The sequence below is a fragment of the Calidris pugnax genome, unplaced genomic scaffold (assembly GCF_001431845.1).
Source record: "Calidris pugnax isolate Ruff unplaced genomic scaffold, ASM143184v1 scaffold41, whole genome shotgun sequence".
NCBI lineage: Eukaryota > Metazoa > Chordata > Aves > Charadriiformes > Scolopacidae > Calidris > Calidris pugnax.
This window is the reverse complement of record NW_015094509.1, coordinates 2,183,120-2,188,805: the sequence shown is the minus strand read 5'-3', so window position 1 is coordinate 2,188,805 and position 5,686 is coordinate 2,183,120. Positions and strand designations below refer to the sequence as shown.

Here is a 5,686-nt window from a genome sequence, read left to right as displayed (position 1 = left end):
CCCCCCGCCCAGGGTTTGCTCTGGGTAATTAAGCAGAAAAATGTTAGCCTTACTTTTTTCAAATCCATCCCTTTGTCTTTCTCAGACTAGTGGATTTGTAAAAAGGGGAAGTGTCATCGTATCAGCAGTAGCATGAAACTCCAAGGAGCTGAGCTGTTTTTCTGGGAAGCAACACCTTTGAAGAGACATAAACATGTAAGTTGCATGAAATTACTTCTGGACAGTGGCAAAACTGTTGTTTGGGGAGGGTTTTTTTAAAAAAAAGGCCGTGCATTCTGGCTGATGTCCATGCTCTCACAGTCTGAGGACGGACTATCTGGAACTCCTCTCCGTACCAGTAAGATTATTCAGAACTAGGAAATGTTTGGGAGCAGTAACTGGGAAGAGTAATGCCTTGGTGGCTGATGCATCGTGCCGATGCTTCGTTCCAACACAGGGGTGGCCCTGGATCGTCCCCCAAGTGGAAGGCACAGCCTGGCCTGCGGGGTGGCATTTGGCTGCTCAGCAGCCAGGCACAGGGGTGACCTCGTGCTCCCTGCTGGGTTGAGGAGTGGGGCAGAGGCATGTGGGGCAGAGGCACGTCACAGGAGCGACGGTTCCCCTCACTGAGAAGGGGGTCAGGAGGTTGCCACCTCTCCTTTGGAGCAGCATCTGGTGGACGATTTTCTGCCTAATATTGTCAATCATTCCCTTGTTCTTGAAGGTGCCTGACTGTCCTCCCAGCTGGACTGAGAACTTCAGTGATCGCTATAAAGCAAAACAAATGCAAAGTTTACACAGGGGGTGTGGAGGAGGCAGGTCCCCAAATAAAAGGAGTTGGCAGGGGCTCAAAATGCCTGGGATTGTGAGAGAAGTGGAACACACACATGGGCACCGCGCCTCCTGGTTGGAAGACTAAAGCTCAAACAAATACATTTGCAGCACACTAAAAAGTGAAAAGTGAGCAACTACTCGAGCAGGTTACATTTAAAAAGAATGTGGTGATTAAATGCACAGAACATTGAGGGTTTCTTTGTTCCCTTTGAGTTTTAAAGGCTGATTTTGGGACGAGGTAGGAGCAGGGGGGATCTTGCTCTAGTGAAAAAATGCTGGCATTTGTGGGCAAGGGGAAAAAGTACTCAGGAGACTAAAGAAAATAAATCAAGAAATATATTATTTCCTTGCAGGCATATCAGAAAATAAGAAGGAGAAGAAGAGGAAGAAAAGGAGAGCTAGCCAAGGTGGGATTGTGGGTGGTCCAGCAAAATGCACGCTGCAGTCAATGTATCCGCCTGAGGATACATGAAGCACAACTTTACTAGTGCTTGTTGGCCATGACTAGTGCTTGTTGGCCATGACTAGTGCTTGTTAGCCATGACTAGTGCTTGTTAGCCATGACTAGTGCTTGTTGGCCATGACTAGTGCTTGTCAGTGCTGGGAGCTGTGTTGGTGAGTGATGGGTGCTGATGGAAGCAGCTCTGGGACCAGCATGAGGTGATTACAGGGCGGTGCCTCCCCGAGCGTCGGGGAAGAATCTCCACTTTTGGAAGCAAAAGGGGCTCTTTGCCCAAGGTGGTGTCAGACAAGCTTTGCCTGCAGTCATGATCACAGGATGAAGTAGCAGCAGCTAAATGGAACAACATGTCAAACAGATCAGTAAATAATTATATTGAAAGTGAGAGGAGTACTTAACTTAGAGATGGACTGTATAAAATGTTTGGGAAAAGTATGTATCATAAAAAACCTCCACCAGACGTGAATCAGTATAGACTAGTTACAGCAGGGCCAGGGAAAGCTAGACTTTTTTTTTCTGTTGCTCTTGCACAGAACTGCCCAGTGGATTTACAGAAAGAGTTTAGACAGCAATTATTCAAGATGAACTGCAAAGCTGTCACTGTAATTCATCTTTATAGGTTATTCTAGAAGAACTTCTTGAGGAAGATACATACACTTCTATCTACTTAGCATTTGAGTTGTCTTGTGTTCTTAGAGAGAGAGACATTTCTTTTTTGGAAATATGAACTGATTGCTAAAGTTAGAGGCAAAGAAGCATCTGAAGCACTTGTGTGTTGGAGAGCTGTATACACAAAGGGAGTGTTGAACGTGCACAGTAACTTTTAATAAGCTTGGAAATCATTGACATGTAAACAGTTGTTATTACAGCCAGAGCCTGTCCTTTCGTTCGAGGCGTGTTACTCTGTAGTGCAATGGTGAGAGCTCTCTGTGTGGCTGAGTGTTACCACAGTGCCCCGTGTAGCACAAGAATTCACTCCATGTCAGGACGTGGCTGTGGGCCAGAATTATTCAGCAGTTCACCCCAAGAGTGCTAAGACTGAGTCTCAAGGGGAAAATATTGATGGATAATAGGGGCTTATGGCTTGTGCTTGACTCCCTGAGTATCTGTGAACGTGAAGGTGCTACAGAGGGCTGTATCCAGGAGTCCCTGGCTATCCTTAAAAAACTGTCTCCATAATTTAACTCCCCTGGGAAGGGCTGAAAGGGCAATATGGGTTCAGCTTCAGCTCCGTTCATACTGCAAGTCAGCCCGACTGGAAGAAACGAAGCAAACAGTCATTTCTATCTTTTGTTTGTATCAAATACTGTGAGAGAAGTTATTCTTACTGCAGCTCCAATCTGGCTTGCCTGGGAAGTGCTAGAAATCTTTAACCAATCTGTTGTAGAGTTGTCAACACTGGCTTCTCATTGCATTTGATAACCCAGCAGGAGTAAAAAGCATTAGCAGCTCAGATTACTAATCAAAAGTCAGTATTCTTCTCTAAACCCCTTCCCGGGGTCACCCAGGAAGACCTCCAGACTGCTATTCCTTCTCCCTCCTCATCCCAAAAACCATTTTTCCTCCCTCCACCAGAATTTGGTTACGCTCTTCCTCCAACACCCTTTTGCAGGGCTGCCCTGCTGTGCTGTGAGAGCTGAGGAGCAGCCTCCTGCGGGCAGGCCTGGGCTGTTTTGTGTGTCCCTAAGAACCTCTCTGATCCTCTCTCTCTTCTCTGCTTCCTGACACCGTGCTCCCAAACCACAGAACCCAGCTGGGAATTTTGGAAACTGACTACTAAAAGCTGGACGATGGGCTAAAAATCTCGGCTTTTATGTTCACTTACCAAAACCTGGGGGCAAAAGGCGTCAAGTCAGCTGTGTCTTACGGTCGGTGGTGGAGTTAACGTGAGGAGAGGGCTGAGTACAGAGTTCAGAGAAGGGCTGGAGTGTGGTGGGAGTGGACAGACAGGTCTGTGCAAGCCTGGCTGTCCTTGGTCATCACCATTTCCTACAAGAGATCCTTTGGGCTCCACTCTGTCATTGTGGTGTTCATCCAATTCAGGGATAGCGCACCCCGTGTACGTAATTTCTAATTTTGGTTCTATTCTTGCTACGATTAAAACATACAGATCTTGGAAAACCTCAAGGAAGTCTCGGAACCTTTATCCCAGCACGTGGCAGACAGGAACAGGACTTTCAGTAATGTGGTTATAATTCACATAAGTGTGAATACAGGCTACTGCAAAAGATGACAATTAGATTTAGGTGGTATTCAAATGATACAACACATTTCAAATCATTTTAATACTAGGAGGTATTTTAATTATTCCATTTCTATGCCCTAGTATGGTATAAGTATGAAGGAACTGAGAATACCATTTAAATTCATGGTAGAATTCATGAAAGGAGGGTGTAGAGAGGTGGGGGTCGGTCTCTTCTCCCAAGTCCCAGGCGACAGGACGAGAGGAAATGGCCTCAAGTTGCGCCAGGGGAGGTTCAGGCTGGATATTAGGAAAAATTTTTTCACTGAAAGGGTTATCAAACATTGGAATGGGCTGCCCAGGGAGGTGGTTGAGGCCCCATCCCTGGAGGTGTTCAAAAGACGGGTTGATGTAGTGCTGGGAGGTCTGGTTTAGTGATGATGCTCCTTGTTTGTTGTGTGGGTGTTTATTTTTGTCAAAATTAGGTTGACGGCTGGACAAGATGATCTTTAAGGTCCCTTCCAACCTAGAAGATTCTGTGATTCTGTGATTCAAGGCAAAACTGAAGCAGAACATTTTGACAAATCTAAACCTTCATTCTGAACACTCAGTTTAGAAATAAAACTCAAAAAGCAATTATTCTTTTTTTTTTTTCCTTCCACAGATCTATCCTTTATGCCACATCAGCTTCCAAAAGCAATGACTGGCCCAGACAAAAGCCGGGTGTGTTGGGGCTGCGTCGCGGGGGCTGTGGCTGCTGTTGACCCACGGGATGGGCTGCAGCGACCTTCCAGTGCCCAGAGCCAAGCTGCCAAAAAACCTCTGGAAACACCACTTTTGGAGGTGTGGGGGAATCCTGCTGGAAGACGATCCGCTGGAACTTGTGAGCGATTCCGTTGCGGATCTTGGAAAACTTGGATTTCTTGGAAATCTTGAAAGAATGAACGAAAACAACTGGTTTATGGAGCTGGGTTGAGGAAGTTGAAACAAATTCTATAGTTGGACAGGAAAAGTAAATTCATTATTTATTTACGAATGAGTGCTGTCTTGACTATAATTTCTTTCATACACTTTGTATGAATAAATATCACTAGTTTTTATCTGAATAAGTATCATTTGCATGAATAAATATCACTACTGTTTGGCAGGGACAGGTTAACCCAGCGTTAGAGGTGAAGCCTGGCCCCGTGCTGCCGCACCGCGTGTCCGTGAGCCCTTCGGCCTGTCTCCAGAGCAGGAGAAAGGCACCAAAGAGGGAATTCCTGCCATTCACTTGCAAATGGAAAAGAATAAATATACGGCTCAAAAATGACATGTGAATGCAAACTTACAACTTGTTTGTAGAGGAAGAGGTTAGGTAGGAAAAGCACGTGGCCAACCTGAAGTACAACTCGGTCTTGGGAGGCTTTAATAAATCATAGAATGGTTTGGGTTGGAAGGGACCTCAAAGATCATGGAGTCCCAACCCCCTGCCCTGGGCAGGGACACCTCCCACCAGACCAGGTTGCTCCAAGCCCCATCCAGCCTGGCCTTGAACCCCTCCAGGGATGGGGCAGCCACAGCTTCTCTGGGCAGCCTGGGCCAGTGTCTCACCACGAATAAATCTCACCAGTGACTGCAAAAGCTTAAAACTCTGCTTGGAAACTACTTGCATTTAAAAACCTTTACAGGAAGGTAGGTATTTTAAAGCTTAGAGCACAGAAATTTAGACAGGAAAATATTTCCCAAACCATCCTGGATAGTTTTCTCCTCGGCAGGCTGTAGATAGCTCCACTTCAGTATTTCATCTCAAAAAAAGAAAAATCAAAAAACCCCAGAAACCCAGTCTCTCCTCAGCCTTTTTTTTTTTTTTTTTTCCTAAAGTTCCAGGGTCTTTTTTCCCTTGAGGATCAGGCGGGAGAGGTGAAACCATCTCATCTCCCCCAGGCCCCGGCCGTGGGGCGGCCCGTCCCGCTGCCGTTGAACCGGGCTGGGGGGGTGCGGAGGGGCCGTGCCGCCCCCCGCTGCCCCCGGTGCCGAGGCGGCGAGCGGCGGGGCCCGCTCCGCAGGGGAACCCCCCTCCCTCTGTCTCTCCCTCTCTCTCTCTCCGCGGCTGCGGGCGGAGGCGGCGCGGCCCCACGCAGCGCCCGGCGCAGCCGCGCTCGGCGGGAATCCAGTCCGGGTTTTGGTGCCGGGGACCGGCGGCGGCGGCGAGAGAAGGGCGAGCGGGAGCGGACCCCGACAGCCGGGCC

At 47.7% G+C, this 5,686-nt stretch overlaps 1 long non-coding RNA gene across 3 annotated transcripts in view; it reads left to right on the top strand.

The window, feature by feature from the left end:
* LOC106902019 overlaps positions 1 to 4,555 on the top strand; it is a 6,591-nt gene extending 2,036 nt beyond the window's left edge. For all 3 annotated transcript variants that reach the window (XR_001414417.1, XR_001414416.1, XR_001414415.1), the window contains 3 exons: positions 86 to 195; positions 1,167 to 1,220; positions 4,120 to 4,555. This is a non-coding gene — a long non-coding RNA (uncharacterized LOC106902019). The remainder of the gene's footprint in view (positions 1 to 85; positions 196 to 1,166; positions 1,221 to 4,119) is intronic.
* Positions 4,556 to 5,686: the final 1,131 nt, after the last annotated feature.